The 25,962-nt window shown below is 33.8% G+C and overlaps 1 pseudogene; it reads right to left on the reverse strand.

The window, feature by feature from the left end:
• LOC101635711 overlaps positions 1-25,962 on the reverse strand; it is a 30,067-nt pseudogene that overhangs the window by 407 nt on the left and 3,698 nt on the right.

The following is a 25,962-nucleotide window of genomic DNA, read 5'->3' on the forward strand; positions in this document are numbered from 1 at the left end:
CACAACTCAGCATCATTCTGATGATGACTACAGTGTTCATGTAGTACATGTTGCAAAGCAGGTGGTGGCATTATGATGTGCTACTTTGATGGATGTGGCTTATGGTGTTTGTCTAGTGAACACTGCAAAATCATCAGGGATGTCAGTTGTTCCTGGGACAATACGAGGATAAACATTTTCAAGTGAAGAATGGGTAAGAGATTTTCCAGTTCTCATATGCTGGTGGTTGAATGAGCCTGTAAGTAGCTAGCTGAAACAAGTATGTTCTCTGAAACCTTTGGACAATGCTACACAGGAAAAGAGAACATGTACATTGCTTGATCATTACAGCCTGAAGATATCTTCTCTCCATTGCTCATGTAAAAATAGCAATCACAGCAAAATATAAGCTTGCCCCAAATAATTCCTCCATGGATTTTAATAGGCATTCCACATTTGTCACAGAAATGAACTGGTACATTATCATTTTTCAAGTAAAGTGTTTATTTGAAAGTCCCAAAATAGGTATTCAGGAAATCTTCAATAACAGTTATATTGTTTTTCATATAATTAGATTTTTCTTCATCACCAGGTGAAGGCTTTGCAAGCATCCTATTTATAGCACTGGAGTTGGAGGTGCAGTTTTGCCTTTGTTCCCTTGTTTGGAGATGAGTTTTATAGGAATTTTATTCTTAATTTTTCTTAAAATTTATTTATTCATACAGTACTGGGGTACAGGCCAGAGGTACAGGGGCAGTGAGAGGATTCACTAGAGACAGAGCAGGGAGCAGAACAGGCCGACTGATGAAGTACACTGCTGGGGAGCAGTGGGCAGGTCAGGAGAGGTCTGCCTCGCCATGTGGGTCACCTCTGGGGCGGGGATCAAACTCATGCTGAAGTGGCTTTAGCTTCTTAGTGACCTGCTTTAACCCGCTGCACCACCAAGGAGGGCTGGAAATTTGGTTTTTAACAAAAGGTCAGCTAATGATCCAGAAGGACTAGTGACTTGTAACTTATTGTTATACTTAAAGGGCAATTTGCTGAATTTTTCTTATTTCCTTCATTCTGCTAATGTTGAGTTTAATTTGTTTGTTTGTTTGTTTGTTTGTTTGTTTGTTTTTGAAGTGTAAAAGTTAGAATTTTGAGATTTTTTTACTTAATGTAGGCATTTATCACAAAACTCTTAGTACTGTTCTGGTGCATCCCATAAGTTTTAGTATGTTACAATTTCCTCTTCATTTCAAGATGTTTTTTTCTTTCTTCCCCTACTGGTTTCATGTTTGTCACACTGGTTATTCAGAAGCACGTTGTCTTATTTACATGTATTTGTAATTTTTTCAGCTTTCTTCCTATTATTGACTTTTAATTTTATGTGGTTAGAAAATACATTGATATGGCAGCAATCTTCTTAAATTTACTTTGTTTTGTGGACCAATAAATGTTCTATACTGGAGAATATTCTATGTACACTTGAGAAAAATGTTCATTCTGCTGCTCTCCAATGGAAAGTTGGGTGTATGTCTTTTAGACCCTCTTGATCTAAACTTCAAACCCAATGTTTTATTTAATTCCTTTCTAGAAGATCTGTCGGTGGTTATTAAAGTCCCTTATTATTATTGTACTATTGATATCTCTCTTCAGATCTGCTAGCATTTACTTAAATATTTAGGTGTTCTGGTAGTGGGTACCTACATATTATACCAATGTTATAATCTGTTGATGAAGTGACCCTTGTTTCATTATATAATGACATTATTTCTCTTGTTATAGTTTTTATCTGTGTCTATTTTGTCTGATTAAAGTCTAGCTATTTCTAATTTGTTTTTCATATACATGGAATTCTTTTTCCATCCTTTTACTTTCAGACTGAGATTGTCCTAAGAGCTGAAGTGTGTCACTTGTAGGGCTTGATTTTTTTTTTCCCCCATTAAGTCACTCTATGCCTTTTGAATGGGAAGTCATCCTTCTAAAATTAATGTAATAATTGATTGGTAAGGACATTCAAATACTATCTTTTATCTTGATAATTTTTTTTCTGACAGTTTTCTATTTCTTTAGCTCCCTACTTCCTCTTTTTGTTTGCCTTCCTGAATTGGTCCCTTTATTTAATAGTATGTTTTGATTACTTTATCTTTTATCTATCTACAATAGATTTTTCTTTTGTGGTGTTCATGACCACTGTATAAAAGTCTCATGAGTTTGGCTATATATTTGCCTTTTTAAATGTTTTTCACATATTTTTATAAGATTTTATGTTAGTAATTAGTATCCTTTCATTTCAGTTCAAAGCACTCTTCAGGATTTATTGTTAAGGCCAACAAGGTGGCTATGAATTCTCTCAACTTTTGTTTAAGAAATTCTACACTTCATTTCTGAAAGCAACTTTTCTGAGTAAAGTATTCTTTTGGTTGACAGCCTTTTCCTTGCAACATTAAAAAAATATATATTTATTTATGTGTAGAAGAACTGGTGTGTAGGCCAGAGATGCATGTAGTGAAAAAGGATTCACCAGAGACAGAAATACAGTGCTGAGGGGAGCAGCGGACTGGCCCTGGTCAGCAGAGGTTTGCTGCATCATGTGGGTCAGCTCCCTGGCCGGGGATAGAACTCCCACTGCAGTCGCTGTATTTGCTTCACAGCCTCTTGCACCACCATCATCAGTCACTATTTCTTTAAAGAAAGTACCTGTTACTTTTTTCCTCTCTTTTCTTTCTAGGACTCTGGTTATTAATGCCCAGATTGTTTTTCTTAAAAGTATCTCACTGTTCATGTGGGCTTCCTTCACTCATTAATTTTTCGTTGTTTTCTTGTAATTGAATGATTTCAAGTAACATATATTCTTTAAGGACCTTTTTTTTTTTTCTGTTTGATCTTCTGTCAATTGTATTTTTCATACTATTCATTATACTATTTAGTTCTAAAATGTTTTTTAATGATTTCTATCACTCTGATAAACACATTTTATTTTTGTATTGTTTTCCTGTTTTTATTGAATTGTCATTTGTGTTACCTTGTAGCTTACAGAGCTTCTTTAAAACAAATAAGGTGCATCCTTTATTTAGTAAATTGCACATCTCTATTTTGGGGGGTTCATTTACAAGAAAATTGTATTGCTTTATTTGTATAATATTTTCTTGATTTTTCATTTTACTTGAAATCTTCCATTGCTGTGTTTACATTTGAAGCAGTCACTTAGTCTTTATTGTTGACTGAGTGTTCTGTGAGTGAAATACCTTACCTCAACCCTGTTATCAGCTCTCAACGGTAAGACTTCTATGAATAAATTTGTTTCTTTTTTTGGGGGGGGGTCTTCTGAGGATAAGGGAATTATTAATCATATATTTCTTTAGAATGTTGAGTGCCAAGAGACTTCCACTTGCTTTCCCTAAGGTACTACCAAATACTTAATTGTTCTCAAGGCTTCAGAGTTGTTCTGGCTTTCTGTTCATGCTCACTGACTTCAGGAGTATGCATGTGGTGATCTCCACCACGTGGGGTTATTTTGGTGTGGCCCCTAGAATTTGGTAAATGTCCAAAAGCCATTTTGGGGGACCTACAGGTCTGGGGATGCATCTTCAGCTGCCCATGGATGTGCATTTTGATGCCGTCTGTAAAGTGATTATAGGATTTCTATTCATTTCCTAGTTCTGACAGTTCTGGCTGGTGTTCTCCCAGCTACTTCCTCACTCTCAACTCACAGAGTGCACCTCAGTATTCAGGATGGGATGAGAAAGGAGGATATCTTGTCCTAATGAGTCCATTACATGTTAAGAAAATATGCATTTTTACAAAACCCCTCTAACATAGTGTATACTTGTTCCCGCTGTATCAAAGAAAATGACCACAAACCTAAAAGCATTCAACAAACTACCCTTAGTTATCTCACAGTTGCTGCGGTAAGAAGGCTTCACTTAACAGAGTTCTGTGATTTTTATATCATGCTTAATATATTATGCTTCAAATTACTATACTCACTCACTATTGTGTTTTGAGATTTCTCTGTGTAGGTGTAGTCTTATTACTCCTTGTTCTCTTTTGTATGTTTTTAGATACCTCATATAAAAAATATTTTTAAGAACTCAAGGAGAGCAGATGAATAAGGACATATAAAATAACCCAAAAGAATGTGGACCTACAAAAATTATCTGAGACTTAGTTCAGAGTTTATTGCTATTCCTTATGTAATAACCTGTGTCTGATATGTTTTCCTAGGAACATATCAACAGGTTCACTACAGATATAATCCCACCTTAATCATTTCCCTCTAATCACCTCCCTAAAGCTAAATGGGTCTAAGTGAGCTGGTACATTTTACAATGGAAAATGTTTTTTCAGTTATCCTCCAGTTTATCGCCTTCCTAAGTCTGGAAATGCAGTAGTCACAGTAGGGGTTCTTTACTTTCTCTAACACATTTTCTCCCTCTGATACAACAACTTATTACTGAGGCAGAGATTGAAAAACTGGGCTTCAGCATTTATAACATATGACAATGGAAGTTAGCAACAATGATCGTGGATGCAGGAAATAAGGTTCAGGAAGCCATAGGGTGAGATTAAGGTTTCAAAGAATAGTTTCTATGCAGTTAAGTATACATCAGTTATAAGAATATGTCCACAATAGAACTGGAAAGCAACTTCAACTGCTTCCTTCTATTTCTGGGAGACACATTTCATGTCTTCTATGATGTGACAAAAGATGACTTTGAAGTATCTTGGAGTTACCTATAATTCCTCCAGGTATTATCTAGTTTGGAGGTTATTAGTAGAAATGAGAGTTACAAGAAAATATCATAATTGGATGTCACAGTTTCTGAAATAAGTTATTATAATGGGACAGTGATGACATGTTTTAGGAAAAATTCAGCTTTGATAAAGTAGGCAGGCAAAACACTTTGTTAGCAGTATCAAATTTGTGTAAATATTAAATGTGGAGTTTTAAAATAAGTATCTAAATGTTAATTAGTATAATAAATTTGAAATATCCCACCTAAAAAAAAATTAGGATAACAGATTCATCCCTTGAGGGAAGACGGTATTACTGATATAGAACAGTCAACTGAACTGGGAATGATTTGCTCCCCAGAAACCACTACACAATGTAGAAACATATGGAGACATTTTTTGGTTGCTGGAACTTTGGAGTGGGACTTGTGCTACTGGTATCTTATTTATAGATATCAGGGATTCTGCTAAACCCCCTATAATACACAACACTCATCTCTCTGCACTCACTCATATCCTCAAAGTTCAAATGTGGGAACATAGTGGTGGCAAGGCCTTGGAGATGAACCAAAAGAGAGCATCCATCACCATAAACATGGTATCTTCATATGGAAGGTAAGTAAAAACAAAAATCTAGTATTATTATAATAACTTAGAATGCTGAAAAGTGGTCCTTTCGTTGGACTAAGTTGCATACTGAAGTATGCAACAACAACTAAGGGAGCATCAAGAGTCCTTTTTTAAAGCTGTGACCTGGACTACAGTGAGAGCCAGTGTGGCATCACAGCCTTGGTGAGGTTACTCCTAACCTAAATATATCACAATATATATTTGAATAGAGCATCTTCTAGAACTGATCATCTTAGCTTTCAGGGTCAATTTTCTTTACCAATTGATCTCTAAATTTCTAACACAAATACAAAAAGTAATATTTCAAAGGTAAATACTTTAAAAATAGGGAATGGTAATTTATATTTACCTTACATTTTTGTGAAAACAATTAGCATTAATTTTAATGGAAACAAACAAACAAACAAAAACTAGAGTGCTCTCAGACCAAAAAAGTAACTTACTAAATCATTCAAATAGAAACATCCTATTTGGGGGACAGTGGAGGAAAACTATAGAGCCACTAGGAACTTGGGAAAAATAGGCAAAATTAATTGAGATGCTGAAAATTAACTTGTCTCACCTTGGACTGGAACTTCACTGAATCACACTTCTCAGTGTGCATTCTATATTGGTTTCCTGGTTCCTACTTTCTTTTTGACATCCATGCCAAAAGAAACTTATTAACTCACTACTTTCCTCCAAGAACAACTATGACATTCAAAAACCACTAAAGATATACATCTATTATAGTAACAAAGATAGGGCTATAAAATGATTAAATCATTTATGATAATTAAGTAATTATCATAAAGTTTTGCATAGTCAAAACCTGGGAGAAGAAAATGATCAGGGTTGGAAAGGAATACTGGAGAGACCGTGGTGGCTGCAGCAGCACCTTTTTATCTATCACCTCTTTCTTTCTTTTTCTGTTCTCTGGTTTTCCTTCCTTTTCTTCATTTTAAACTGGGAATTATGTATTAACATTGGTGTTGAACTTCCCATTTTTGTTTTGTGCTTTTTTTTTTTTTTTTTGCAGTTAAGAATAAAAAGACCAGGCCCTCCCTGGTGGCACAGCGGGTTAAAGCACAGCACTAAGCAGCTAAAGCCACTTACGCGTGAGTTTGATCCCTACCCTGGAGGTGACCACATGGTGAGGCAGACCTCTCCTAACTTGCCCGCTGCTCCCCTCAGCAGTGTACTTCATCAGTCGGCCTGTTCTGCTTCCCACTCTGTCTCTGGTGAATCCTCTCACCATCCCTGCACCTCTGGCCTGTACCCCAGCTCTGTATGCATAAAATAATCTTTAAAAAAAAAAAGAATAAAAAGACCTACAAACAAATAACTAATAAGATAAAGGAAGATAGGTTTTCAAGGATAAAATAGTTAAAAGAAAAAATATTAGTTCAATATAAGGATTATAAAAAATATGTAGAATGGGAAGGATTTTTTAAAAGATAATTGAATGAGACAAATTTATTGAGGATCTACCTAAATTGTTCTCGCTCATATTACATATATATATATACACACATATATACACACACATATGCACAATATATATATATATATGTTATATGTATATATATTACAATTCTATTTAGCAAGAATTATTATATCTGTGCTTTGCATAAAGGTAGAGGAATTAACAATTAACATGATGTGAGAAAAAGCTGTATTTTGATGCTCATTTGTAGAATATAAACAATTTCAGAGAACATCAATACAAGATAAGGCCACGGGAACTCTGTGATCATGATGAATTATATGGTGATCATGGATGAATCCATGGTCAACCAGACTACTTTGTAATCACATCTTAGCATACACACACACACACACACACACACACACACACACACGAACATTCATGTTGAAAAAATCAAGAAATAACCAAATACCCACTTTTCTGGTTAACAGATGACTTCTATTTGCTTACCATTATAATTTTAACTTCAACCTGCTCTCTGTCTTTCTTTCTAGATAAGAATTATTATGACAAGCAATAGTGCAATTAACTACATTTGAGCATATCATCCAAGCCTGAGCAGACTTTCTTCCCTAAACTCTCCTCAAGGGTAACTAATACAGCCCCAAGTCTAATTACGAGTTTTCCAACACTAGGAATCACTACAATTAGAGAAGTTTTGTGTTCCATTTGGAAGGAAGAAATGAGCATAAGAGTGCAGGTTTAGAGGTAGAGATGAAGGAATTTGTAAGCATGACAGACTTCATATATTGCCAAGAATTGTGACTTCCTAAATCTTTTCACCCTCTGATTTTCTTCCTGTACTGAGGCAAACATATTATGTCTAATATCTTTAGCATACAGCAGCTTTAATATGTAAGAAAATGCAGTGACTCCATTTTAATAGGCTTGGTAATGAATTTAAAATTTATTGCTTAATGATTTTTTTTTTTTTGCTTTTTCTTAGGGTACACTGGCAATTTATAGAAGTCAAATGTGCTCAGTTAATGTAATGCTGTTTGTAATTACATAGAAAGTAGCTTTCCTTTAATTTTTTCCTCATTTATTAGCTCTGAAAATCTTCTGAATATGAATTTGTAATTCTTTGTTTATAGATACATGCTGAGTGTCTAAGACTTCCCACCAGTTCATTGATCTTTGTGATAAGGGGGAATAATGCAGATGAGCATGATGAAATAAATGCAAACCTAAAATGATGAGAGAAACATGGAGAATAAAAGGTGTGATAGCCTCAGTGAAAGTTTTCTCATGCATTGAACTCTGCATTTCATTGTTGATACAATTATGAAGTTAAAGTCAAGAAACAATTTGAGAACTCTTTATAAGGTTTAGCTTAATTCACGTAAGTAAGAGAATTGTGGAAAGGGAACCAAGATGATAGAGAGAAATTAGAGGGAAGAAAGATAAAGATGACTGACATATTATTTTCATAGTCTACCTTAGTTTTTCTGATGTGGTGCTTTTTTTGATGTGACCTTGAAGAAATGGATTCTATGTTGCCTCTCCTTGAACTCCTGATGGTTCAAGTGAATAATTTCAGTGAATGTGATGCCATGTGGCTTCTGATATTAGGTTGGAAAAGGCCATGCAGCTTTTGCTCCTGTATCTTGGAAGAGTCACTATTGGAGGCTTCAACCACCACTTTAAAAGGCTGAGAATACTGAGGAAGTCTGCGGAAAGGTTACCAGGGGAGACAACAGAGAGCTAGAAGATGCTGCTGTTTGTACTCAGGCTGTTTCAGAGTGCCCAGTCCAATGGAAAAGGGAAGGATGACCTCTATTTCCATCTCACTAGACTGCCCATGTCTCAGAGACTTAGAGTCTGAACATCCTGCTAAGTCTAGTCAATACCCAGATTGGTGAGAAAAAGAAACAAAAGGTCTTACTTTGCCCGGTGTTACAGAGTGGTTTTTTGCACAGACAGAGTTTAGCTTGAATGTAAAGTGTGCTGAGTACTCATCCACAGAGCACATCCTTGGGTGAAATAGGGGTCAGAGAAATTTGTAGAGTACATCTCTCCCCAACTTTCCTTGGAAAAATTGCTTTTGAAAATAGGACTACATTTTTTACAATTTAATTTAACATTGATTTCCAATAATTAACATCTTCTATATTTATAATTTAGGCATAATCATAAAAAATAAGTAAATAAGCTATTACCCACTGATAACTACTTTATACATAAATATAAATAATACATATTATATATATATACTATATATATATATATATATATATATACTGTGTTATATTTATACTATATGTAGTACTGATAAGAATTTAAATAAATATTTGGTATTTTCACAGCTATTATATTTATTCCATAATTATTGAGGAACAAGTTAATAGCTTCACACTAGGAGCTGCAAAGTTTTTCTGGTAAGGGCAAGATAATATTAATTAGATTAATTTAGGGTTTGAGGACTATACTGTTTCATTTGCAACTATTCAATTATGTTGTTATAAGGAAAAATCAGCCATAGAAAATACAAAATGACTATGCATGGCTGTGTTCCAATAAAACTATATATACAGACATACACACATGCACATAAATGCATATATATATATATATATAATATATATATATATATAACTAGTAGACCAATTTTAGCTTGTCAGCAATGTTTTTCCAACCCCTGGTTTGGACAAAAATTTTTATATTATCTAAAAGTATTTCAAATAAGTATTTTTGGTATTTAATCATTAACAAACTAATTAAATAAACAGTATCCTCGAGGGTTTTGCTTAGAATGTTTTATCCCCTAGCAATATATATAATTAAGGAATAAACACATACAAAATCTATTCTATATTTAAACACTGTTGAAGAGACTAAAGTGAAGTGAAATAATTTTAATTGTTTACAAGGAAGCACAATGTGAGTGCTTATAAGTGGTAACATATTCTAATACTTATTAAGCACTCAGTATATCCTGGGGACTCTTCTAAGTATTTTAATCTTTGTAGTAGTAATTTCTAAGATGATCCCCAATGCCTCCCAATTACTGGTATCCATATCTTTGTATAGTATCCTCCTTTTGATTGTGGACTAGACAATCAATCAGGTTTCTAAGGAATGGCATATATCAAAAATGATGAGATATCACTTCTTTGATTAGGTTATAAAAGATAATGGTATCCATCTTGCTAGCAGATTCTCTATTGTTCTGGCTTCCATGAAATCAGCTACTATAAGGAAGAGTCCCACATGTCAGGGAATTGAGGTCTGACTCCAAGTAATAGACAAAGAAGAACTAACCAAAACCACAAGGAACTGAATTCTACAACAAACATAAGAATAATTCTGGAAGAACATACTGCCCAGTTGAAGTTTAGCATAGTCTTGCGAGAAATCACAGGACACAGTTAAGACATGCTTATATCCTTGACCTACAGAAAGATGTGATATAATAAACATGTATTTCTTCAAGTTTCTCTATTGAGAACTAATATGGCTGCATTTTGTGTCATTGATCTTAATTATTCCCTTTTGCTCTGCCATTAGAAAAGATTGAGAATTAATATATTATAACTTAAATTAGGAGGAATTTTTGAGGAAAAATGCTGTTCCACATACCTCACTTGTTATGGGAATTAAGAATAAAAAGTAAAATATAAAGTCACATTATAACCATAGGGTATTAAAATATATCATGTACTGACTCTATATGAGACCCAAAGGTTGATATTTTATGCACTGTATTCCTGAATCAATGCCTTTGTTATCAGAATTTTCCCAGGTTACTCATATCTTGGATTATTTTTAGATGATGCAGTTTTACTTTTGTGTCATACCTTGAAAATCTGCAGTGCAAACACTTTTAGTGCAAAGTTAAATTAAAAGATGTAATCAACATTAAAATCCATATACAGTGGTCCAGATTTTAATTCTGCAGTTTGTTACAGACATTGAGAATTACTGCAAAACCTTGGTTTGAAAACCCTGTGCCATGAATGGCACCATGCACAATCTAATCCTTGAGATATGCTTACTCTTGAGTTCAACATTCTCATGGTTCTGCTGAACTTTCTCTATAGATAGTTGCATGTACATCATCAGAGCTCTACAGTAGATGACATTATATGGAGAAAAATATATGTATTACTTTATAAAGTCCATGCTTTACTCAAACTATGTATCAAAAAAGTGCTGGAGCAATAAATCCTACCTGATTAATTCTAAGTAAATGTTTATCTTTCTCTTTCCTCTTAGAATCCTTTATCCTTCTTCTTCTTTTTCTTCTTTTTTTTTAAATGTAGCCAAATCTGACTGATTCCCTTTTTACAATTAGCTTTGTATTTTGGAATGCAAACCAGTCCCACAAATAAACATACCTCTATAGTTTGTGTTATATTTTTGCTATTTTGAGCTCAGTTTACTTACAGGGATCATTTCTGTTGAGTGATGTTAGCTTTACAGTGTATCAAACAAAATCCTTGTATGGTTAAAGTTTATAAGAAGCAGCCAATCTGCATTTTTTTTTTTTTTTAGTTATGATATGGCAGTACTCTGTGGATTTGAACAAATGAGTATCTTCATTCCACTGGAATGAAACACTATTAATTATCTATTGCCCACCAGGATCAAATACTGAGAGACTATACTTAAAGAAATTATTTCTCCATGTTGAAAAAGAAATAGCTGATCATCATCCAGCAAGTAGTAGAAGAAAGATTTTTTTTTTCTTATACAAAAAATAAAACAATAAAAGAATGAGGACTGAAAAGGATCTTGAGTTGGTCATTTCATTCCACAAATTAAAAAAGAGGATATTTAAATGAGGTATAGACCTAGATCAGCTAGTTCTGGATTTAATTTCTTCTTCTTTTTTTTTAAAGATTTATTTATTTATGCATACAGAACTGGGGTACAGGCCAGAGGTGCAGGGGTGGTGAGAGGCTTCACCAGAGACAAAATGGGAGCAGAACAGGCAGATCGACGAAGTACACTGCTGAGGGGAGCAGCGGGCGGGTCTGGAGAGGTCTGCCATGCCATGTGGTCTCCTCCGGGGCAGGAGGGAATTGAACTCATGTGGGAAGTGGCTCCAGCTTCTCAGTGCTGTGCTTTAACCCGCTGCGCCACCAGGCAGGGCCTGGATTTAATTTCTATCTCAGTTACAGAATATCTGCATTATCTAACAGGAATTTAAGCATTTAAGCTCTCTAAATCTCAGTGTCCTTTTTTTTGCAATAAAAAAAAAAACATAAACATATACTCAGGGATATCTCAACTTCAGGGTTGTTGTGAGGGTTAATTAAGACAATATATGAAACAGTTAGCAAATTACTATACAGAGTGGTTAATAAATGGTATATTGTCCCAATCTCCCAAAGTGAGTCTTCTGTGTACAGTTTTACACTCTGTACTGGAGATGGCAGTGACATATCCAATTAACTAGTCAACTGACATTACATGTTTCTAAAATAGCAAATAAGTGGTGACAGTCATTTGTAAAAGTACACATAGGGACCAATCAAAATGGGTTAAGTCTCTGCACTATGAAGCTACCTGCAGCCACTGTAGCAATGAGTTTGATCCCTGACCACATGGTGCAGCAGACCTCTCTTGTCTAACCTGCTGCTCACCTTAGCAGTGTATTCCAGTATATCTGCCTGTTCTGCTCCCCACTCTGTCTCTGGTGAATCCTCTTACTTGTCCCTCCACCACCACCCCACATCTTTGGCCTACACATCCAGCTCTTGTATACATATATAAGTAAATTTTTAAAACAAAAAGAGTAAAGTGCTTTCCCCCTTTCCACTTAAAACCCCAGCCCAGCACATATAGTTGTCCATCAAGGGCAATCAAACATACGCCATTTTTCTTATTAGCTCTATCACATATTGAAGCATATATTAACATAGATTCAGAATATATGAAGTTAGGTGATTTTGAATTTAGAATTTTAGATCCAGACTAAAAATTCAATTGAATATTCCAATAAAAAGACACTTTATAGGGCCCACCCTGGTGGCGCAGCAGGTTAAAGCACTGCACTAAGAAGCTTAAGCCACTTCCTCATGAGTTAGATCAGCCCTGGAGAAGATCCACATGGTGTGGCAGACCTCTCCTGACCCGCCCACTGCTCCCTTCAGCAGGGTACTTTGTCGATCTGCCTGTTCTGGTCCCCACTCTGTTCCTGGTGAATCCTCTCACCCTCCACATCTCCGGCCTGTACCTCAGTTCTGTATAAATAAATAAATCTTAAAAAAAAGGCACTTTATAATAAAAAACAAACAAAAACAGGCACTTTTAAAAATTCAGTTGATTGTTCCAATAAACATACTTTTTAAGACACAGGATTTCAGAATATTGAGGCATTGCTATGTCAAAGGGAATGGGAAAATAAAGGAAATTAGACTAATCTAGAGTTTTGATATTGTCTTTAAGAGATTGAAAACTCTCAAGAATGCTGTAAGAAAAATGTTAATACAGTCTCTTCACTATTTCTTCTTCTTTATGGAAAATACAGAACAAATAACCAAGACAATTTCTTGCAATCCTGCTAATGAGCTTGGCTAAGTGTAGTTATGCCCATGTAAATGCCATCCCTAGTGGAAAGCTACCTATGAGTCCCTTTATTGTAAGGGCCCAAGCCTGATAGACCTTATTTGACTCTAACACTTAACTGTACATATACCCGAGATTATAAATTTATCAATCATAGATAAATAATTGATAGAACATGAAAGGAGAAATACTGAAGTGGAAATGGTTCTTTCATAAACACCATTTCTTCTTGTTGCTCAAGATATATCTACAGATATGAAAATAACCTAATATACAAGGAAGGGTTATTTTTTGAAACTTACATATGAAAATTTAGGATTCTTCTGGGAAAATAATGTTTCGATCATTTCTAATACTCACCTATATATTTCCTATAATTACCAAAGTTCTGTGTTGAATAAGATCTAATTTTCACACAATTAATTGTTGTAAGTTCAACCCTTCAGTTTAAAAGAGTTTTAAATCAAACAACCAAAAAAGAAAATTTATAGCTACAGAAGATGAATTGGATATATAAGGACAGTTTCACAATGATAATATATTAATTACATAGTAAATCTTATATGACTACTCATAATAAAACACTTTATTGTTTTATTCAATCTTTATAATTAACAAATATAAAGCACAGAATGAATTATGAATTATGGAGCATGATGCAAATGCTATAGGTGTCGGCATACATAAAGTTCAGAGATGAACGAACACCACCACCAAAAAACTATTGATGGTTTATTCATTTTATAGAGTAGACACTGTTTATTTGCCTGACAAATAAAAGCTAGTGGGATAATAACATATGTTTACAAAGCTAGTAAGTTGAGGGAATATAAAATAGTAGTAATTTTTTTTTTTTGGAAAAGCGAAGAATATTCAAAAGTTAGAATAGGCAATTTTTATCCATCATAGTAGGAGTAAGCCTGGGAAATTAAAACTGATAATCCATTGATAGAAATATAAGCATATAGATAGATGGATTTAATCAATAAATAAGTAGTTTATTTGTAACTCTCTATATAAACTATTAGATTAATCTTGCACATTTTACCATACCTAAGCATACATGTATACAAATTTATATGTATGCAAACATGCACACACAGCACATACATAAGTGTTTGCATACCTATCTTTTACCTAGCTCTCTCTCTCTTTTCCTTTCTATCCATCTTTTTCTCAAAAGAGAGAAAGATAACAGTCTTAAACTTGGATGGGGGTGTCTCTGGTGATTGCACATCGGTGAATTGAATTCATGGGGATTATAACTGAGATGAAAAAAAATGCACAAAATGAAGAATGATGTAAAATTAGTTTTTTTTTAAATAAAATAGTCTTGAAAGTGGACAGAAAGCAAGACTCAGATTTGTATCTTGAAGAATCTAACACTGTAAAAATATATAATTTTTAAAAGTAATGGAGCAGAATTTTGAGAATTAGTTTAGTTGCAAAATATGTTTGTTAATTTTTTCTCATTAAGTTCCTTTATCTCCAAAAAGGAACTTATTATATTTGCATTTCCATGTAGGTCAGAAAATAGGAAATGTATGTGAATGTCAATGTCATTTAAGCATAAGTGAAATTAATGGTCGGTTGGGCATATATCACATTTACTCATGAATTTTAAGGTGCTAAAATATAGATGGATTTGGAGAACAATGAACCAAATGGGCTATATATGTGTCTGTTTTTCATGGAGATGACAGATATGAATAAAAAAAATACAATAGAGTAAGACATTTTCAAGTCTCTACTTTTATCATTTGCTAACATTCTATTACCCAAAGTAAGTCACTTGCTCAAAATCAACATTAAATAGTGATAAAGATCACTTGGCCCAGGCAGAAGATACTGAAGAGTTATATGACAGACACCAAAATGATAGTGAAGAATTTAGTTCAGTAGAGGAAGCTCTTACATATCTTAAGGCTAGGGCTATTGCGTATAAGGATACCAATACCACTGAATATTTATTGTTAAATTTTCCTGTAATAGTCTTTTCTTCAACAGGTTTAAGAATCTCTTATCTGAACAACGCCCCAAAAATAATGTATGCTAAACAAATTGGAAAGTGACAGAACATTAGTCAGGATAAAACACAAAGACATTTAATTTTTAATCCACTGAATAAACAGGCAGAAAAGTTTATATTTGGGACATGCAAATCAATATTTGGCTCTTGCCAACTTGGCAGTAATAACTAATTTGTGTTTATATAAAAACCGTTAAAATTGAGCCCTCGCTGGTGGCGCAGCAGGTTAAAGCACAACACTAAGTAAAGCCACTTCAGCATGAGTTCAATCCCTGGCCCCTGTGGTGACCCACATGGCACTGCAGACCTCTCCTCATCCACCTGCTGCTCTCCTCAGTGTACTTTGTTGATGTCTGTTTTGCTCTCCAGTCTGTCTCTGGTGAATCCTCTCACTACCCTGCACCTCTGGCCTGTACCCCAGTTTTGTATGCATAAATATTTTTTTAAAAATCGTTAATTTTTGTTTGTTTTAGGTGACATTTTCTTGTTTCATTAAGATAAGAAGAAGGTCACCTTGGCCAAGTCTATTTCACTTTAAGCAAAATAAGACATGTATCTCTAAAAGCTTCTTATATGGGACTCTTTTGTTGTTGTCCTGGGAAGTAGGTGGTCAGATTCAGGAGTTGTGTATAGGACAAAAAGATAGGAATGGCTAAAACTGAGAACATAAAGTCAAGAGTAGAAGGAATAAAGAATTCCCTCACCTTACTGTGAGAAGAAAATTGGATGAAATTCTTTTTGTTTTTAAAGATTTTGTTTATTCACACAGAACTTGGGTACAGGTCAGAGGTGCAGGAGGTGGTGAGAGGATTCAGAGAGACAGAGTGGGGAGCAGAACAGGCAGACTGATGAAGTAAACTGCTGAGAGGAGCAGGGGTCAAGAAAGGAGAGCTCGAATCTGTGCTGAGCCTTTGAGGCTAGGTTCATAGTGCTGTGCTTCAACCCATGTACCATCAAGGAGGGCCCAGAACATGAAATAAAATGCTTTTGATGCATCTAGCAGAAAAGATGGAAATTTTAGTTCTGACAGAATTGATTGCCCTAGTCAAGTCAAAGATTGCATAGTATATGAAAGACTACAGATTAGGGTTAAAATTATCAACAGTTAAGAAAATTATCATTAGTTCTGTTTATGAGAGAGTCCAGTAATTGGTCCCTTAATAAAAGGAAGATTTACCAAGGAGCAGAATAATTGTTCATGTTAATGGCAAGTATTTAAAGAGAGATAAGACTATTACTATTTCAGAGTATGACCTAGTAAGCCAAAAACATTTCAATACCAACAGCAATTGGGTTTGCTAATTACACTAAAATAAAATTTAAAATTTGTTCTAATGGTTCCAATGGTTATATAAGATTCAGAGTTCAAAAAAAAAAAAAGGCTGTAAAGAAGATTTATCATCTAAATAAAAGTCTTAGTGAGTCTGGATGTGGAAGCATAAGCATTAAGGTTTTATCAAAAAATACTCGGACACACAGTGGAAGAATGATGATTGAGTCCAGGTTTTGTCAGAAGTGATTTAAGTTGTGGTTTAAAATTGTGATATAAATTGATTTGACTTAAATAAAATCCACCCTAGATCTTGCTGCTTATGCCTGAAACCTTACATAAGAATTCTTGTATAACAGGTAGAAATACTAAGCATTAGCAGACGTAACCAAGAAACAGAGAGCTATAAATCAACCCCCACACAGGGAAATGGAGAATAATTTCCCAGTAACTGAAAACGGATGTCTGTGGCAAATGCAATGAAATAACAGTATGAATATTTGATACATATAAATGATGCCTTCCACATTACCTCTGAAAACACTTGACCCAGCATACTTCACAAACCACAGCTTGATTTTCAGGAGAGCCTACATATGGTCTACTGTACTTTTTTCTTCCATTGAACAAATTTGTGTAGTACATTTACTTTAAAATCTAGCTTATGATTACTCAGGTGACTCAACGAGGAGAGAGGGGTGTGCCTACAGTCATATATCTTCGGTGTCATGGAAACATTCATCTGAACTTACTTAGTGACGGGAAGCTTTCTGGAGGAGATGATGATTGAATCTTTAGGATACATAAAAATTAGACAGTAAAAGCATAAGGGAAGTGTGTTCTTGACAGAGTGAAGGTGAGAAAAAGCATTAAATTAGCACACTGTTTTACATGTGGAAGCAATTCTTTATCACTAGGTTCATGTAGCAATCAGGACATGAGTTGGTGAAGGTCACATAACAGTTTCCTAGGCCATGCTAAGGTATTTTCCTTGGAAAATGACATCCAAACGGATGTAGAATTAACATACAATAAACTACATATATAACATACAATATACTGCATATGTATATGTCCATTGAACAGTCACACAAATGAAAATATCTTATTTCCTGCAAAATTGTCTTATGATCTTTAGCAATATAAATTTTCTACTTTTCTCTTTAGCCTATCTCTAAGCAACCATTCATCTTACTTCTTCTCATGATAGTTCAACAGTTTTCACTTTCTAGAATTTTATAGAAGTGGAATCATACAGCATGTACTATTTTTGTCAGACTGTTTTAGTCTATTAATTAGTTTGAGATTTATCTGTGTTGTGAGTAGCAACAATTCATTTCTTCTCATTGCTGTAAAGTTTTTCATTCAATGAACATAGGACAGTTTATTTGTCATATAATTGATGATGGGAACTTCATTTGTTCCCAGCTTTGGGCTACTACAAATAAAGCCAATATGATGTTACACAGAAGTATACACATCTGCCTATTCCGCTCCTGGCTCTGTCTTTGGTGAATCCTCTCACTGCCCCTGCACCTCTGGCCTGTACCCCAGTTCTGTATGCATAAATAAATAAATCTTAAAAAGCTTTAGAAATACACCTTAAGAGAAACGTATTTGTAAATTGTTTTCAATATCATTGACAAAATACATTATTATGTTGGCAATAATGCTGCATAAAACATTTGCACAAATAGAATATGCCTTAAACAGTGTGGTAAATCATAGATGTAAATTCACATATTTTCTTCCTACATATCAGTAATGTATAAAATATATTAGAGACACTGGGCAGAATTGAAGGATTATTTTTTTCAGTTGAGGTAACAGAAAATTAATAGATCAACTATAACAGCAGGATAGTTAAGAAAGTCATGTTCAGAGAAAGGCAAGGATAATTTGGAGAAGTTAAGAGTAAGACTGGTAGAATTAAGAGAGAATAAATTTTGTAGAAGAAAAATTAGTTGGACATGTTAATTATTATTTTCAAATGACAACTCGTATGTACATAAAGCAGCATTAATTAAATTATTAAATTAGTTTCAGAATTCAGGAGGAACAGCAAGCCTAGGAAGTCAGTGCTTTCTTTTTCCAGATATTTGTTCTCTATGTGAATAATGATTCAAAACTAGTAACAATAAAATACTTCAACATATTGTGATTCTTTAATAACTTACTTTACCAAAATAATATTACTCATTTAATTTAGTTCTTTAAATCACTAGGGAGAAAATAACTGTTTATTAAGGGTGAGTGATACCAGGGCAAGTGAATAAAATCTTGGTGATTTTTCCTCATTAAGACTTTCAAAGGTACCATCTCGATGCCTAGGTACACATGTCAAAGTGTGTAGACTAGACAGAGGTGAGTCTGGGCACACAAGAAAGTTTTTTGAAACTATAATCTGAATGGCTATTAAATTGTAGTGGTAGGTTGCAAAAAAAAGTCCCCCCAAAAGGGCAGATTTTCTAGCTCCACAATAATCTTCTGAAGTTCTGAGATTGTGTATGGCATTTTAAAAAGCCCAGACACACAACTATGAAAACAGTTCTGATATAATAACCTTTTATAAGGCTTTTTCTTTTTAGAAGATCAAAGCTTTTATAAATGTTTATTTCAAAATGACAACATCTCTGTAGCAGGAAATATATGAAGGTAGATCAATTTCATTGATTGAGGATGGTAGCAAAATGTGGAATATTAGTGTAAGAGCCGGAAAGTATGTCAGTGGTTAGATTTGGTTGGAATCTTTTTAGTTACACCTCTTTAAGGTGAAGAAAGTCCTTTTTATTTAGTGAAAAGTATAGTATTTCCTCACATGCTCATGAGTAAGAGCTGTACTATGGTGAAAAGACAGAAATGGAACAGAACTAAAATATATAATGAGTGCATAGCTGATCAAAATCTTAATCCTGATTTGATACCATTGAATCATAGCACAGGTAACCCAAGCTTATGCTTGAGAAGCCACCCACAGAACACCTAAGGCATAGCTATTCCCATTGCCAATTGAAAAAGTATAATTGAGTTAGGTTAGTACTCTTCCCACAAATAGTGAATGATAAATAGTAAATTAAAGAAGTTATTAATTCCCTGACAGGATATGCAGTCAACCAGTAATCATGTTTGTAATAGACAAATTGACTGTATTGTCTATACCACTTGTTTTTAGTAATTTTGATAAATCTAGCTAAAAAACAGGTACAGAGATGCCTATGTATTTTTATGGGTATCTACAACTATAAAGCTCCTTTTTGATCAACACAACAACTGAACTAAAATTTTATTTTGATGATCTATTACAAAGATTTTGTACAAAATTATCAAATCATATAATTTATGATCTAGTTTTAAATATAATAACCTCTTTAATTCACTATACACATATTGAGAAAGTAGATTAATAGATATTTCTGGGATCTTTCTCACAGAAGACATTTTAAATCCTACACACAAAGATATAGTGAAAATAAAGAGTTGAGGTAGACATTCTAACCCATCCAGGGACTGAATCATCAGGATTAATGTCCATCTGTACTTTTTACAAACACTTTTGTGTAATACATTGCCTTGCTCCAAATCCCCAAATCTTAAAAAAAAAAACCAAAGGGTTGACATTAGAAAGACAAATGGACGTGAATGAACATCTTACCAAGTGCATTGCAGGAGACAATGATTTTTGAAAACTCTTTTGTGAGGTTGAACAATTTTTTGGATTGGAAAAAAACTTGCAACTCTTTTGTTATACTTCAGTACATATTGATAATCTTTTGGGCAGACTATAAAAAGGAAATAAGAGTGCTTTAAAAATGACTTTTTTTCTGTGCTAAGAGCTACTAAGTATACTCTTAGATATTTTTAATAATGGACATAGTGTCAGTGGCATTGGAAATAAAGCCTTGTATGGAAAACATTTGAGAAAAATAATAGCTATTAAAATAATTCTGTTACATCTTAATATTGAAAATATATACATTCAACATTTTGTAAAGTAACAGAATGATTAGATTACCTTCATGGAGAACATCAGATGATAAAAACAAGAAGGATGAACTATATGTTACAATCATTATTAACAATTATAAATAAAGAGTTGAGGTAGAGATTCTAATATTCTAATATTCCAATATTTAATATTTAAGAATATGAGACATTTCAACCCAAGGGTCATACTAAATATTAATTATGTGTCATTCATAAATAATTGCAATCACAACTCTCATATTCATTTATGCATCTGCTTTAATATATATAATGTATTCATCACTAATTAAAAAACATTTTTATTTTAATATAGTTTTCTCTGCATGCCACCTTTAGAAATCTGCATAGGCATCTATCTATATTCTCATTAACATTTACATTTGAGTAAGCTATTCATTTTCTAGGAATTAAAAGGAAGCATTATAAATTCCATATTATATTACTATCTTAGATACAAAACTAGAAAATATTATCTAAGGGGAAAAATATATATGAAAACAGAGATGCAGGGTACATACTCTGGGTCTGTCCTGTGGTCTTGCAGTACAATATTCATTCCTATTCTCAAAGGAACACCTTATTAATCATAAAAATGCAAAGTTCAAGATGTATTAGTCTTAAAATTTTGACACTTGGGTTTAATTTCAAAGCCTATTATTTTCTCTTATTACTTTACCTGTCTGTATTCCCAGTTTCTTGTCTGTGAATTGAGTTAATGTTGCTTTTGTTTTACAGGGTAGTTATAAATATTGAAAAAAAAAGTTGTTTTCAAATAAAAAAAAGGACGACTTTGAAAATGACTGCATGGATAACAGTAATACAATCATGTTACAGTCATAGGAATTTAGCTTATATAAGTAAAGAATTTTATGAAAGATTTAAAATAAGGTAAATAAAAGAATCCATAGCATATATATGAAGATAGCCTTTGTTCCATTTTTTTTCTCTTTATCTAGACCATCATCAAGGTGGACCATCATCAAGGTCCATAATCTACCACCTAAAAGATGTCTGCATACTTACTCATACTTATTGTTTCTCCACTCTAATTTTCTTACTCTAAAATTGCAGTAATTTGAAAGTAAGATAGTGAATGACACTAACCATGAAGAAAAGAAAATGCAAATGACAATAAGATAGCACCTCCTTCTTGTTAGAATGACTGCTATTAAAAGAAAAGATGAGGGCTCTCCCTGGTGGCACAGCTGGTTAAAGCATAGCATTAAGAAGCTAAAGCCACTTCAGCATCAGTTTGATCCCTACCCACCCTGGAGGTGACCCATATGGCGTGGCAGACCTCTCCTGACCGCCCGCTGCTCCCCTCAGCAGTGTACTTCATCAGTCGGCCTGTTCTGCTCCTCACTCTGTCTCTGGTGAATCCTCTTACTGCCCCTTCACCTCTGGCCTATACCCCAGTGCTGTATGCACAAATAAATAAATATTTAAAAAATAATAAAAGAAGAGATGATGAGTGTTGGTGAGGATGGGAAGAAATGAGAATTTCTACAGTGGAAATGGATAAAGGTGCAGCTACTATGGAAAACAGTTTGGAGTTTCTTTCTCAAAAAATTAAAAATAGCCTGATGGTATGATCTAGCATTTGCAATTCTGGATGTTTAAGCAAAGAAATTTAAATCACTACCTCAAGGAGAGATTAGCACTCCGATGTTCAATGTAGTACTATTCAAATTAGTCAAAATGTAGAAATATCTTAAATGCCTTTCAAAATGTGATGTAAACATAAAATGGTTATGATTCAGCCTCTTTTTAAAAGGAAATATTCTGCCATACACAAGGGACGTTATGCTAAATTAAGTCACAAGCCAGTCACAGAGGGATACATACTGCATGATCTCACTTATGATATATAGTCTAACTCAGAATCAGAAAGTAGAATGGTAATAACAACAGGCCTATGGTGAGAACAATAAGGAGAAATTATAATTTATCTGCTTGTGCAGTTATTATTATGATAAAGAAAAATAAGGAGTTGCTAATCGACAGATATATATTTTCAGTTATGCAAACTAGATTATGTCTACAGGTTGCTGTACACAAGATGTTTATCATTAACAATAATATACACTTAGAATTTGTTAAGAGCGTATATTTCATGCTAAGTGTACTTACCACAACAAAATAATTTAAAAAGAAATAAAATCAAAACACGGTCTATCGTATCTTAGAAATATTTGTTCTGTGGAAATTTTCTATTCTTTGATTGTGAATTATGAAAATTCACAATTATTTCCTGAATTATTTCCTTCACAATGCCTAGAATTGTGCTTTAATGTATTAAGTGATAATAGCAATATATTTAATTGAATGTAAAGAATAAACGTGTATTGCCTATATGCATTCTAATGGACAGTGAAGGCATTCATAACTTATATATATATATGTGTGTGTGTGTGTATAAGTTTTATTTATTTATGCATACAGAACTGGGGTGCAGGCCAGAGGTGCAGGGGCAGTAAGAGGATTCACCAGAGACAGAGTGGCGAGCAGAATAGGCCTATCAATGAAATATACTGCTGAGGGGAATATCGGGCATGTCAGAAGAGGCCTGCCATACCAGGTGGATCACTCACTTCTGGGGTAGGGATCCAACTTGCATTGAAGCAGCTGTGGCTAGCTTGCAGTGCTGTCTTAACCTGTTGTGCCACCAGGAAGGGCCTATGATTTATATTTTTAAATCTTCATATAAATTAGTAGAAAGTATATTTTATTTATACATGAATTACTACTGTGCAAAACTGGGATCTTTGTATGGTTTATTTTGTAGTATTATACTTGATATAAATTTATTACATTGTTCTTAGCATAGTACTTATTTGTATGTTTGCTGAAAATAAACAAAATTAATTATAACTTAGATCTAAACACACACATACAATTTATGTAGATGTTACTGAATTCAGTTATCATGACCCAAAATCAACATACCTACGAAGGTCAATTAATAAGAAGGTAGAGCATAATACACAGTCATCACTTGATAAGACCTGAAATTTTTAAAATAAAGATTATGTATTTCCCATTGTTTTGGACAAAAGTGTCTAGCTAGAATGCTAGCACTGAGATGGTAAAATAAATGGAGCTAAGCATGGGAATGTTTGTTTTTATCATGCATTCAAAATTCCAGAGCAGTCAGAAATCAAAGCAAGTCAGAGAAATTACCATAAAGAGGGGGTTCTTAAATAAATTTGAAGGATATGAGTAAAGGAGAATAAGTCATTTGAGAAACAGGAAGAAAAACCAGGAAGTTGTACAGCTAGTAGAGATGTTCTCTATTGGTAAAAAAGGAGATATGATCAGAGTATCAAAATCAAAATAAAATATATTTGTATGACTTGAACAGAATCAGATTCTCATAGATATTGAAGGCCATTTAAGGTTCTTCAAAACAGTCTGCACAAAAATTGGTAAATAGACAAATTTTGGGCTACAGAGTAAAGTAATAAAGGAAAACTTGCTCTAGGAGCCTAGGGTTGTTTGATGAGGGATAAAATGAAATTCATAAAACCAAGGTGACAGGTAGTATGCATCTCTAAAATTGGGCTTCAAAACCTGGAACCTTGTTTTATAATGCTGCAGAAAAACTGTGTTCTCCAATGCTATCACTTATTCTATAACACAAAGTATAAAGTGGCAAAAGGTTTTCAAATGACTAGAAAGAACAACAATTTGATACAGCTTTACTTTCAGCCAGATTCTTTTCTGAACTCTATTCATTATTTGGGCCACTGATTTGAAAGACTACATTCCCCAATAGATGTGCAAAAGAAAGAATTTATTTAAGTGATTCTTCAAGGAATTATTATTTTTTTTTATTGCATGCAGTAGAAGTTGTGTTTTGCTACATTAGTGTTTTACTCAATTCTTAAAGATGCTTATCATTTGGGATTTTGGAAGTTCTAGCAAAAATATAAAACTTAAACAGCACATAGTTATGCATGCTGGATGAAGTAAGTGAAGTAGGTGCTGCCAGTTATGCTTCATACATTGTTGTTGAATAGAGACATATGAATAAAAATTGAGTCAGTCATCTCATATGTTCATGCTTATAGAAGCTATTCAAACATGCTAGAATTTTGCTGAGGGATTTTTTTGGGGGGGATTAATGCTTATGTCTATACATTCATTACATGTCTGGTAAATTACCTCTTTTATTTTAACTTCCAATCTTCTTTTCTGATACTAATTAGAATGTTAGAACAAAAGGAGGCCTCCTTGGTGGTGTGAGGAGTTAAATCTCAGCACTATGAAGCTACACACACACAGCCATTGCAGCATGATTTTGCTCCCCAGCCAGGGAGCTGACCCACATGGCAAAGCAGACCTCTCTTGTCTTGCCACTGCTCACCTCAGAGGTGCATTTCAATATATATGCATATTCTGCACCCTGCTCTGTCTCTGGTGAATCCTATTCCCCATCCCTTCCACTGCACCTCTGGCCTACATCCCAGCTCTTGTATGCATAAATGAAAAAATATATATAAACCTTATAACTAAAAGGATCCTCAGAAGAATCTCACCTCATCTTGTCATTTGCAGAAATAAAAACGGTTGTTTTAGTAGTGACTGCCTTGGTGCGCATGAGCTCGAGAATGCCATCACTACTACCTATCATTAAAAGGTGTGATATTTCACATCACCTCCATTCTTAAGTGTTATTGATAGTAAAACTGAAGTTCTCCTTATTTCTGATTTCTCTTTTAGACTCTTTTGAAATGCTCCAATTTGAAGTTCTTATGGACAATTTTAAGTCTGACAATTAATTTCTTTGCCTATTCTCCTTTGTCATTTATCTAACACATTTTACTTCCTGGAAGTCAATCCTGATTAAAAATATGAACTCTAAATCGCATTACATGTCAAATAAAATTCAATGCTTAAGTGGTTATACAGCATTCTTTGATATTGGGAAGTCTATTCCTTTACATACAAAAACCTAATTATGCTTATCACTGCAATAGTACTTCTTATATTTGTCAATTTATATATTGCACAATACTAGGGCAAATATGTACAAGGCAATCTCTGAACAGTAAGAATAACCAAATTCATATTTAATATTTTACAGGGGTAGAAAAAAACTGCCTTCACATATATTGGAAATAAGTTCATAAAACCAACATGAGCAGTTATAGATAGTAACATTTTTTATTTTGAAAATTAATTTTTATAGATGACTTCAAACTTTTAAAAAGGACAGTTACAGTTATGTCAACCCAAATTTTACTCTTTCCTTTTTTTACATTAAAATGTATCATTTTTTTTTTAAGATTTATTTATTTGTGCATACAGAACTGGGGTACAGGCCAGAGGCTCAGGGGCAGCGAGAGGCTTCACCAGAGTGGGGAG

The sequence above is a fragment of the Condylura cristata genome, unplaced genomic scaffold, assembly GCF_000260355.1.
Source record: "Condylura cristata isolate star-nosed mole 26May11 unplaced genomic scaffold, ConCri1.0 scaffold00031, whole genome shotgun sequence".
In the NCBI taxonomy this organism is placed as follows: Eukaryota; Metazoa; Chordata; class Mammalia; order Eulipotyphla; family Talpidae; genus Condylura; species Condylura cristata.